This window comes from Biomphalaria glabrata, chromosome 16 (genome assembly GCF_947242115.1).
Source record: "Biomphalaria glabrata chromosome 16, xgBioGlab47.1, whole genome shotgun sequence".
NCBI classification, from domain to species: domain Eukaryota; kingdom Metazoa; phylum Mollusca; class Gastropoda; family Planorbidae; genus Biomphalaria; species Biomphalaria glabrata.
In genome coordinates, this window is record NC_074726.1 from 7,300,595 (window position 1) to 7,313,513 (window position 12,919).

Genomic DNA, 12,919 nt, shown 5'->3' on the forward strand with positions numbered 1-12,919 from the left:
TTCTTTCTTCCTTTCTTTTTTTCTTTCTTGCACTTGTTTTGGTGACATGGCTCACTTTAAAAAAAAGGACTGTCAGTTCTGAAGTGTGTTTACCATCGTGTATTGACGAAAGTCCTTAACGAGTCCACCCTGACGACCCTCCAGTTGAGAGACAGATAAGCGTAGTATGGAGAAGGGCAGGGAGGGGTGCTATAGTGTCACCAGGTATGACTCGGTACTAACGTGTAAATTAAGAATTAGTCAGCCTTGACTCTCGAGCCCACCCCCCCCCCTTTCAACAACTCCCACACATTTTCTATCTAAAACTGAAACCCTCTCATGTCAATCTGTAGCCCCCCCCCTCTTCTTCACTCCCTTGAAGTAATCATAACATTATAGTCAAAGTATTTTTCTTTTCAAAGTGTACTTTATTTTTGTCATTGATAATGTCACCACTACAGTCTCTGTATGACTTGCAAACCTTTTGTTAGGGAGAAAGAAGCAGAGAGTGAGGGGGAGAGACATTAGAGATAGAAATGGGCAGAGATAGAAATGGGCATTGACATTAGAGATAGAAATGGGCAGAGGCATTAGAGATAGAAATGGTCAGAGATATTAGAGATAGAAATGGGCAGAGATAGAAATGGGCAGAGACATTAGAGATAGATATGGGCAGAGATATTAGAGATAGATATGGGCAGAGACATTAGAGATAAAAATGGGCAGAGATAGAAATGTGCAGAGATATTAGAGATAGAAATGGGCAGAGACATTAGAGATAAAAATGGGCAGATATAGAAATGTGCAGAGATATTAGAGATAGAAATGGGCAGGGATATTGCAGATAGATATGGGCAGAGATATCAGATTTAGAAATGGGCAGAGACATTAAAGATAGATATGGGCAGAGATATTAGAGATAGATATGGGCAGAGACATTAGAGATAGATATGGGCAGAGATATTAGAAATAGATATGGGCAGAGATAGAAATGGGCAGAGACATTAGAGATAGAAATGGGCAGAGACATTATAGATAGATATGGACAGAGATAGAAATGGGCAGAGACATTAGAGATAGAAAAATGGGCAGATATATTAGAGATAGAAATGGGCAGAGAAAGAAATGGGCAGAGACATTAGAGATAGATATGGGCAGAGATATTAGAGATAGAAATGGGCAGATATTTTAGATATAGAAATGGGCAGAGACATTAGAGATAGATAAGGGCAGATATATTAGAGATAGAAAAATGGGCAGATATATATGAGATAGAAATAGGCAGAGATATTAGAGATAGAAATGGGCAGAGATATTAGAGATAGAAATGGGCAGAGATAGAAATGGGCAGAGACATTAAAGATAGATATGGGCAGAGATATTAGATACAGAAAAATGGGCAGATATATTAGAGATAGAAATGGGCAGAGATAGATATGGGCAGAGATATCAAAGATAGAAAATGGGCAGATATATTAGAGATAGAAATGGGCAGAGATAGAAATGGGCAGAGACATTAGAGATAGATATGGGCAGAGATATTAGAGATAAAAAAATGGGCAGAGACATTAGAGATAGATATGGGCAGAGATAGAAATGGGCAGAGACATTAGAGATAGATATGGGCAGAGATATTAGAGATAAAAAATGGGCAGATATATTAGAGATAGAAATGGGCAGAGACATTAGAGATGGACATGGGCAGAGATAGAAATGGGCAGAGACATTAGAGATAGATATGGGCAGAGATATTAGAGATAGAAATGGACAGAGATAGAAATGGGCAGAGATATTAGAGATAGAAATTGACAGAGACATTAGAGATAGATATGGGCAGAGATATTAGATACAGAAAAATGGGCAGAGATATTAGAGATAGAAATGGGCAGAGATAGATATGGGCAGATATATTAGAGATAGAAATGGGCAGAGATAGATATGGGCAGAGATATCAGAGATAGAAAAAAGGGCAGATATATTAGAGATAGAAATGGGCAGATATAGAGAGGAACAGAGTTGGAGAGGGGGAAATGCGAAAGAGTGAGAGAGACATCGAGAGAGACAGAAAGAGGGGGGATGAAAAAAAAAGAAGAAGATGGAGACCTGACTTTAGTTGGGGGGAAAGTAAAAGCATTTAGCTAGCCACATGACACCCTGCTCGTTAACCGTTAGCCAAAGAAACACAATCTGCCCTGATGATCGCAAATTCTGAAAGTGGAACCTTTTCTTAATATAAAAGGAAGAGAGCTCTATTTGAAGGGGATATACAGACTTAAGTGTCAGCTATTTATTAAGTGACACTAGACTTTGATTACCTGGGAGGCTATTCACGGATAATATATGTCAAAATATCTATTGTTACACTTCTTAGAAATTAAAAAGAAAGACTTGCTTTTATTTAATTAATGAGCAATATTGACTATGAGGCTCCCAAAATATAACGGAAGTCTCACTAATAATAACCAATGACTTTAAAAAAATGTAGAATTAAAACTGACAAAGTAGCACAAAAACAGTGAAAATAGATTGGATCTGGGATGCTCTATCCACTCAGCCATCTGACTGTAGGAACATTTCCGTATGGGTGTTTTTTGACATCAGTGTCAAATGACAAATGCTCCGTGTTGTCAACATCTAGGTCAACGCCGATAACAATCAACGACATGTTTGACACCTGGTTATGGAGACATTTGAATGAGAAATTCTACACATTGACTCACCGGCGTGAGCACTTATTAATTAGGTCAATTCATTTGATTTGTGCCATTACGCCGTCCCCCGAAACTCTCCCCTCCCTCCCCCCCCCCCTTTCCGAATGCTTGATAAGCCAGTCCAGAGGAGGACCAGCTTGTGTTGAAACAACCGGGGTAGGTTCGTCTCATCCATCACTGGGCCGCTTTCGAACTTCTCAGAATGTTTACGGACCACTTGTACATTTTTTTTCTGTATTTTTTTTAGCGTGCCCCAAAAAGAAAAAAAAAAGAAGCTCTTTGTCAGCTGAACAGGGGCGAAATTTTCGTTCTGTTGGGCTACCACAAGATTTTAAGCCCACTACAAAGCCTCCATAGTGGAGATTTTCACGATAAACTAAACAATGTCAAGGACTCTAAATTTAAATTCACTGCTGCTAACTAAAGAGAAAAGAACTGAGCTAGAGTTATCTTATCTTGTATATTACAGACGTTAATTTAAAGAAGAAGATAATTCTACGCATTTCATGTGTCAATCTAGTCATGCGTGTTAATCAATGACTTAAACTCTGCCAAGTCGTTGGTTTTCCTGGCTGATTCAGGCAACCCATTCCATTATCTAATAGCACTACAGAATAAGGAGCACTTGTATGAATTTTTTTCTAGCGTATGGTATAACACTTTATGTCCTTTCTCAATATTTCATTAGGTTTCGTTTTTCTATTTCTTATCTTATATAATACAGACGTTACTTCAAAAAAGAGGATGATTACATCCTACGCGTCTTGCATTTAGTCATGCAAATTAACCAATAACATAAATTACTAGTTTTTCAGGCTGACTCAGGCAACCCATTCCATGCTCTAATAGCACTAGTGAAGAAGGAGCATCTGTACACATTTTTAATGCGGAAAAATATGCAGGTCGCAACTGGGTTTGCCTAGTCACGTGAAACACTGCACTCATCCTTAATCTTCAGAATCGAAGACTTCGCCATTAGCGTCAGAATCTAGGTCAGTTCAAAGTTAATAATGATGTTGTCATAGTTTGCTATTTCTTTACCAAGACGAGCTAATAATATCCATTTAGTCTTTTCTATATAATTTGATGATGCATATGCTGGAGTTCATTGTTCCTATAGAATACATATTCAAGCCTCGCGGAATCCTAGTGTTTGTAAAACAATGTGTTTGTAACACAGGTTTAGGAAATGTTTCTTGAAATGCAAGCACGAAATATTCTATTTGGGGGCTCGTACTTTGGGCTTCTAAAACGTAGTGTTATATGATAAGTACTTTAAAAAGAGCACTATTGTTGAGATAGGCTTGCACAGTATATAGATCTAGGTCTTGATATTACCTTTTTATTTTTTTTTGAAAGCTTAAAACATTGAAATGATATAGTCTTGAAGGAGGCAACTTTTATACTCAAGTTAATCAGAGTTAACCTCTCTTTGTTTACATTTTGTTTTTGTTTTTTTAAAGGTCCGGTAAACATTCTACAAAAAGTTTGAAAAAGAAAAGAAAGCGAAATGGACAAGTGTGGTGGCAATATAATGGAACATTTACTAAAACGTTGGAAGACGAATGGAGGAACATTATTAGAGATTTTCAAATAAAATGATAAACAAGCAATAGAAAAAAGAATCCAAGTGAAGACTGGGATTTTCAATTCCGGGATCTTTGGGCGCCTGTGAGCCTCTGAGTACACCCATCTCTAATGGGTACCTGACATTAGTTGGGGAAAAGTAAAGACGGTTAGTCGTTGTGCTGGAACCGTGGGCCTAAAAAAAACCCAGAAGTCCTGAAAGGTCTGAAAGTGAAACTTCAGTTTACTTTACCTTTGTTAATATCGTAGCATAAGGGAAGTAATAATAGAAGACGAAACGACTCAAACCAGCATTACTTGTACAAAGTACCTAAAATGACAACCCCAGAGTCACATTTTTTACCCATATAAGAAAATAACTAAACAGTTACTATTTCTCTTTTTTTTTCAGGAACGTCCTGACTTTAAATCCCAAATCAGAGCATAGTGCTTCAGATGCTGGACCAAGAGCTCATCGATTCCCGAGCCGTGTGAGATCCGCTGCAGAATTGAGCCCTAACAATGAGGCGACCAAGAACTGGCCGATTCCCGAGCCGCGTGAGATCCGCTGCAGAATTGAGCCCTAACAATGAGGCGACCAAGAACTGGCCGATTCCCGAGCCGCGTGAGATCCGCTGCAGAATTGAGCCCTAACAATGAGGCGACCAAGAACTGGCCGATTCCCGAGCCGCGTGAGATCCGCTGCAGAATTGAGCCCTAACAATGAGGCGACCAAGAACTGGCCGATTCCCGAGCCGCGTGAGATCCGCTGCAGAATTGAGCCCTAACAATGAGGCGACCAAGAACTGGCCGATTCCCGAGCCGCGTGAGATCCGCTGCAGAATTGAGCCCTAACAATGAGGCGACCAAGAACTGGCCGATTCCCGAGCCGCGTGAGATCCGCTGCAGAATTGAGCCCTAACAATGAGGCGACCTAGAACTGGCCGATTCCCGAGCCGCGTGAGATCCGCTGCAGAATTGAGCCTAACAACCAGGCGACGTGAAAAGCTCGCCGCAGTCGTTATCTTAATCCCTATCTAACCACCAGATCAGCTTAACGACTTTGTCACGCTGATAGGCTCCGTGACAGGCTCCGTGACAGAGCCGAAAGTTTTGTTTGGCCTAACTTGCCAGTCAAAGTGACTTTTCTTTTTTCAACGAGATATTTCTTTTGTATTTCTATTTGCCTATTATTATAGTCGTAAAGAAAAAGGTGGAGTCATTTGACTTGTGCATTTTTCTCGTTGTATGTCAGTTTGAAATATGTGTCATTTAGATTATGTCATATGACATGACGCTTGGTTATTTTATTTTTCTTTAAATAGCTTTTGTGGAGCTTTACCTATTACAAAGATATTTCGTGTTATCTTGAAATTTCTTTTGAAAGACGCAAGAACTTATTCTGAATCGAGTCTGTTTTATTGGCTATCGTGTGTCCAGTACAACGACTTATTCTAAAACGAGTCTGTTTTATAGGCTATCGTGTGTCCAGTACAACGACTTATTCTAAAACGAGTCTGTTGTAATGGCTATCGTGTGTCCAACACAACGACTTATTCTAAGAGACAAGTCTGTTGTATAGGCTATCGTGTGTCCAGCACAGTGACAACGTAACAACGATTCCATATCCTGGTGTTCTGTAAGAGATGTCAGCGTGTAAACACCAAGTAACAGGTCCCCTTTTCAGACCCCCCGATTCAAAGGGCAGCTGATGTAAAGCTCATCTGCATCTATGGCCGGCTGTTAACGAGAGTGTCGTAAGGCCAGCTCAACGACAACAGCAATTACAACTACTGTCTAGAACCAATTGAAGTTGGAGGTTCTAAAAGTCCAGTCTTCATTGGGATTCGAACTCGAGACTCGTACATCTAAGCTGTTATGAAAGTGAGACTCTTGCATCTAGTGTAAGCTGTTATGAATGTGAGACTCTTACAGCTAATATAAGCAGTTAGGAATGTCAGACTCTTAAACCTAAATTTAAGTTGTTATTGGTAATGCGATTTCAGTTCAATTTTAAAATATTCGTCAGATTTGAGAAAAACTTGTGTAATGAAAGACCCTTTGTTTGATTCTTACTTTTGTTATTTCGCCCTCAAAGATCTTATAGTTAAATGGCCACCTCCTTCGTTAGAACCCTGCACTTCAGACGGAGAAGTGTTTCAGAATCTCCCATTAAGTACCACCACCTCTTTATCTCGCCCTGTTCACACCCCATCAAGTGTCCACGAGCCACATTCCATCATGTTCATTTGCCGCTGAGGTGAGATGAAGGTCAATGCTCACGCAGACCAAAGACCTTGACCGTGGCATCAGTTATTCTGAAAGTACACCATTTCTGAATCTTCCCCGCCCCCTCCCCCCCCCCCCTTGTGATTGATGTCTGATAATCCCGTCGACATGTTCAGATAATTCTTTGATAAACTGGCCATCGGTCTGGACACGATGTTTCAATGCTTTCAAAATCTATGGCTGCCTACGGACGTGAAAAGCCGAGACTAGCGGTGCTGTACTCTCATGACCAGGATGTCTTGTAAGAAACACAATGTTCTAGTTTATGGTGTCCCTGGGTTATTTAGTTGAACATGTTAGGTTTTAATCCAATACTACATAGCTTTCTTCTGTTCACTATTATTATAATGATCATCTGACCTTTGACTTTCGTCGTTAGGGGTGTTATGAAAGTTCGGGTAACCAAATCCCTCCACTTTTCTCGGTCAGCAGCTGTTCTTAGCAGGATATCAAGAGAGAGAGAGAGAGAGAGAGAGAGGCGTTACGTATGTTTAATTCAACGTTTACAAAAAGTTGTTATGATTTTAGTTTTCTTTATAACTTTGTCTTTGTATAGGAAAAGTAAAAAGTAGATCTTTCAGACTTAGCTATTTAAAGGGTAGATATGTAAAGGTGACCTATTTCTATGGCCAACGGTTAACGAAAGTATCATATGGCCAGCACAACAAATATGTGTATCCATTGGAGTTGGGTGGACTCCCGAAAGTTAGAATTCGAACCCGAGACGAAAAAAAACGTTTGACCGGATATGACATCACATTTAGTCAACTCTGGGGTGATTACAAGAAAAAAGTAAAGTTCCCCATTCAGACCTTTGCCATCTATAGAGCAGAAGATGGAAAGGTCATCTGTTTCTGTGACACAACGTTAACCATGGTGTCATGTGGCCAGCACAACGACCAACCGCCTTTACGTTTCCACAACTGATGTCAGGTACCTATTAGAGCTGGTAAAAATCCCAATCTTCACAAAGATCCTAACCCGGGACCAACAGTTCGGAAGCCGACCGCTTTACCATTCAGCCACCGCTTGTCCTTGCGATTATTAGGTCACATCAATGTATACACATATTAAGCTTACTTTTAACCTTACAAGATTAATGATAAGTTTAGTCAAACAAAACATAAATGAACATTTCCTAATACTACTCATAAAACAACGACCTCATTTATGCGTCATTTCGAAGGCAATCAATCAAACGGTAAAACAAAGTGTTCTCTGACCTGCTATTGTAGTCCCCAAGACGCCCAGGCTATGTTAACATCTTGCTATAACATATCCGATCTACAAAACAAGGAATACAAACAAAAGGTCAACGAAACAAAACATGCTATAAGGGTGCATACATCTGCATTCGATGCCCAGTTACTAGTCAAAGTGTAACAGTATAACAGTGTCGCAGTGTGCTTGTTTTACCAAGCGTGACCAATTTACAAACATTTGTTACAGGTTCCATCTGGAATAGACCACTTTCCACTAGGTCTACACAGGGAGTCTCAAACTTCGAAGGTATATCTCAGCTTCTTCTTGTTCCGTCTCATTTTTATGTTGGAGGGAGGGTTCAGACTAGTAATCCTACATCTCTTAGTTGAACCACGCAGTGGTTTCCAGATCAGGTAGCTCTCCATTATAGTTTTTGTTCTAAAGGAGGATTTTTAAGGCCCGTGCCTTGTTCGGGCCCCTGATAGAATATGCAGCTTTGAAAGTCGTGGTGGCATTCTCTGGTGCTGCTCCACAAGGGCTAATTTCATTATCCCAATTTTTAGCCTCTGAAACACGTGTTGTCACATTCTATTATGCCCTGTTCAGCTGCAAAGTGAATATGCACATATTTTTTTGTTTGGAATAGTTTTTTTTTTTATTGTGGGTTTAATTAGCGTGTTGTTGTTTTTTCTCACTACAATGTATGTTACCTCAGTGGACCATAGGGACAAATTAAGTGTTAATCGCAGCATTAACTATGGGAACACTCTAAATGTATTTTGGATTGTTGTCCTTAGGATATAATAATTGTCCTGTAGATTGTTGATATGTCCTGTTTATAGTCGCGACACAACTATCCCGAAGCGTTGAGCCTCGGGAAACCTTTTGTATCCCATGTTAAGCTGACCATTGGTATACAACAAGTGTTCCGTACATCCTTAGCCCGTCGGAATATATAATTAGTGTCCTCCTGTTCTTGACCGTTATTGTGTCCTGCTGATCGTTTGGACACAAGTGGACTGTACTTATTGGATATTAAGTTCTCATTAGTTCTGTGCTGTTCATACGCCTAGAGCTAACTTTTAAATGTTTTCATCAATATCTCTATATATTAAAACGACAGATAGAGCACATATACTTCCAAATATTATAGAGTAATATAACATAAGGAGGTGTTTTATTTTCGGGTCTACATTGACAGTTGGTGTGAGGACCACTGGTGTAGCTATTAAAACTCAAAGTGGTCGTATCAGCTGAGTGTAAGGGCTACTGTAAACAATACAGTTATGACAGTAAATCGAGGCAGCTCTTTTGGAGTCATGAATGACTTATTGTATGTTAAGTAGCCTTCCAGACTGGCTGTGTGTATCTTTCTCTCCCCCCCCCCTCCCTTTCTGTACACATGAGTGTGTTGACTTGATACTTGCACGTTGATAGTTAAGTTTCCAAACATTTGTTGTTGTTTTTTTCTGTTGGTTATTGTTATAGCTATACCAACTACATTAAAGAGTAGTTAAAGAGTTGTCGGTTCCAGAAGGTTGTTATTGCCGGAAATGATAATGGAATTAAGCCATACACTTCCTTATAAAGTGCTGTCAATAGCATTGCGTTCTGAAATAGCCTCTGGCAACCGGTCCAACTCATGGTCTCTACGTGTGGCTCAAATATTTGGTCCGGCTCCTAAACCAGTAAGCTTGGTGCAGAAGGTGGTTATTAGCCTTGCCGGGCTACCCACCTAAGCGAAGGGAAACTTTATATTCAAATATCTACCACCTTGGGGCTATACCCAAACAAGGGAAAGGTTCGAACCCGAGGAAACGGCGACGCCGATTCTTTCCCAAAATGTATCCTGACGCTCCTAGAACATAGGAGCTGCGTGGATAGGATTGGGGGGAGGGGACGACAACATTTCAACCATAGCCCAGGCTTTCATCTCATTTATACGAAATCAACCATATGTCACGTCTGAAAATGATCTCAACAACATTCACACATGAAACACATACACATTCACCACCAGCGCTTTATGAATTTGACTTCTATGTACTTCTCGATGACGACAGCTGATCTTGTAACACTCTGACCGAAAGTGGGATAAAGGAGTGTTTAAATCTTTCGGTTTTAGTCCTAATGGAAAGGAGACGATCACTTCGTTCAGATCTTATGTAACAGTGGTTTAATGGGTGCAGGTTATCTTTAAGAATCGAGAGTGTTTTGGAAAGGCGTCTTTCATGAAAAAAGCTCTTCAAGAGATGGTAGCTGTATTCGAGTGATAGGCAAGCTAAAAGGAGGACCTGTATAAAACTTTATGACACTCCTAAGGGACAATGTTCTATTCTACATAGTGATTATAATTGGATAGGAGGAAAACTCTTCATCTCTCCAGGCAAGAGACTCGAGTTTAAATCTCGACGGAACGCAGACAGAAATGGCTGCCTGGTCAGGATGGCTGCCTGGTCGTGCGGTTTGTGCGCTAGACTGTCGTTCGGATTTATCGATGGTCTCGGGTTCCAACCCTGCCCGCTCCCATCCCCCCGTCGTCCTGCGGAAGGTTTGGACTAGGAAGTAAACTATCTTCAAATCTGAAGGCACATCCGAAACATGTAAAACATTTTTAAAACATTTTTTAGAAATAGTGGCAGAGATTTTGAATCTTTAAACAAAAGGTAGTTGTACTAGCAACACAGCGCCCCCCTCCCCCCTCCAAAAAAAAGTTAACCAAAGAAGTATTGCACATCTTCTTGCCCTGCTCATAAGGTAATGACCTCCTTCGGTTAGGTAACTTACCCTCTGAGCTAACAAAGTTTGAATGATTGACATATGGCATCGCCACATGACCTTATTTGAACTGCAGTGAAATGACCTCGACATATGACCTTATCTACAGTTATATGAACTCCAAGCATGACCTTATTTGACCTAAAGTTATATGACTTACAATTATATGGTCTCGTCGCTTAACGATATAAAAACAACAACAACAGATATATGGATTTATATAATCTTTTTATCCCTACAGTTAGAAGTCAATGAATCTACTCTATCGTCTTACTTCACTCACAACTATATGGACTATATGTGTATTCCTAACACACAATGGAACTACCATGATTATATAACATCAAGACTTAATTGGATCAGAGACAAACTGTGCTTTGTTAAATAAATAAAAAAAATTAGGCAGTTTTATGTTCACATTTTGATCAAAAACAAAGAAATAGGGTCAGTTTAAATGTCGAAACATTTGCATGCCGTTCTGTTACAATGTTACCTGAGTGGAGGTAGTTAGACTTAACACGTCAAGCGGAAGAGGGGATGGCATGGGTCGCACCTCAGGCATGGGGCGCCTCCCAAGCAATGGGGCGCCTCGTCGTCTTCTTGTTTTCACACCTAAAAGGTAATGACACGCTGCTAGATGGCTGCCTCCTCTACAGATGTTGGCTCCCTCCCTTTCCCCATCCTATACTGCGTGGACCTGGATAGAATCTCGTATTACAGTGACATCCTTAAACAATGTTGTCAGTAATATGAGTCCATACATAGTTTCATAAAAGAATGTGAATTGCAACAAATACTAAACTCATTTAATAGACACACACATTTAGAACATATGTTCGTATGGGCAAAACACTGACTTACTCAAAACAAAAAAAAAAAACAAAAAAAAAAACAATCATTTGTAAGCCTCCATGCACTAAGGCTCCGTGCTGAGATTAATCCCTTATAGCATGGTCCAGGTATCTGGCAGTGTTCTGTAGGGCATGTCTGTCTCCGTACAGGGCAAGACTCCCGCATGCACCTGTTCCAAGACAAGCCGTATCTTCGAAAGTGTTTCTGAGCACCCTGCAGTCGTTGAGGATGTGGTCTACTGCCTCGTCTTCCGTGTGACAGTGTCTACATCTGGGATCGTGGTTTGTGGTTCTCCCGGATCCTAGCGAAGTAAGCTCCTATCGGACAGTGTCCAGTGCCGAATCATGCCAAAATGGCGTGATGCTTTCTGTCTATCTTCCACCATTCGTCTAGCCAACATACACCTACGCACGCTCATAGAAACACAGTGTCATTGAAGGCGGCACACGAAAGCGAAGCTAAACATTTAAATTCAAATGTTCAGATTTAGTTATTTCTAATATTTCTTCGCCCCTACTAATGTTTCATTTAATGTTGCCTCGTTGTCTTTTCTTTACGAATATCCATCCATCCCACTGGCGCTACAGCTCACTGGAAGCTCTAACCTGCCTTTGGGTCGCCTGCCTTTTGGTTTTTGCAGGTATACAATTCTTTGTGCTCTGTTCCATAAGCGCAAAAATTCTGCAAAAAAAATTTCCGAGTTATTACTTCCATCTCCAGCAAGATTCGAACCCAAACGTTGTAAGTCATACGCTCCACACCAGCCAATTGGGTCCCAAGCCCCCTTTCTTACCTTACCAGTTAAAAAAAAAAGGAACATGCTCTCCTTAACCCTAACCTTTAACCCTTTACCTTTAACCTTAAACTAAACACCCATATCGTCTCACCATTTAGTTTTGGCACATTCATAACGACTTAAACTTCCCAGTCACTTAATACTATAGAAGTTAGCACTTGAACTGAACGTCACATGATATCTTCACATTACTACAGACACACACTTGTCCCAACAGGGCCTGGGGCCTTCTTATAACGTAACGTTACACTTGACTAGAAGCTAACCTCGAGAGGGAGAACATTAATATAAAATAACGTCGCTTAATAAGTTAATGGAAGCTATGTCTTGAAACAAGAGAAAAGCGAGTGTGTATGTGTGTGGGTCTTTTAATACTAATGACATAGGGACACAAGAGTTTCAAAGGATGGAAAACCTCAACCGCCGTCTCCGACCTCACCATTGTTTACAAACTTTTGAACGTTTGTTAACCCTATCCTAAGTGTTTAGATCAAAACCTTTTTGTGGCAGCTTTTTCGTAGGGTGAGCTAACATGAATCTCACACCGCTTCCTATATGTGAGCTTCGAAGCTTAGTTATAACAGTCCTTCGTCATCTAGCCAGATTTTTCTTACTGCTGGTCTGTAGGACCTTCTGCAGCTTGTGCCATGGAAAAGTAAGATATTCTCAGTTCTTCCTCTCTGGCATACACAGTGCTGATTATGCCTGGTGGCCGATTGGCTAAGTGCTAAGATTCTAAACCACA

The 12,919-nt window shown here is 40.5% G+C and overlaps 1 protein-coding gene across 2 annotated transcripts in view; it reads right to left on the minus strand.

Annotated features, from left to right (window-relative positions):
• The window catches only part of LOC106057416 (frizzled-5-like), a 253,179-nt gene that overhangs the window by 180,604 nt on the left and 59,656 nt on the right, over nt 1–12,919 (minus strand). Inside the window, exon 1 of one of the 2 annotated variants that reach the window (XM_056013414.1) lies at nt 7,769–7,931. The exons of the other annotated variant lie outside the window; for it this stretch is intronic. The gene's annotated coding sequence lies outside the window, so the exon portion shown is untranslated. Of the gene's footprint in view, nt 1–7,768; nt 7,932–12,919 lie in introns of those variants that run through there. 2 annotated transcript variants of the gene reach the window in all.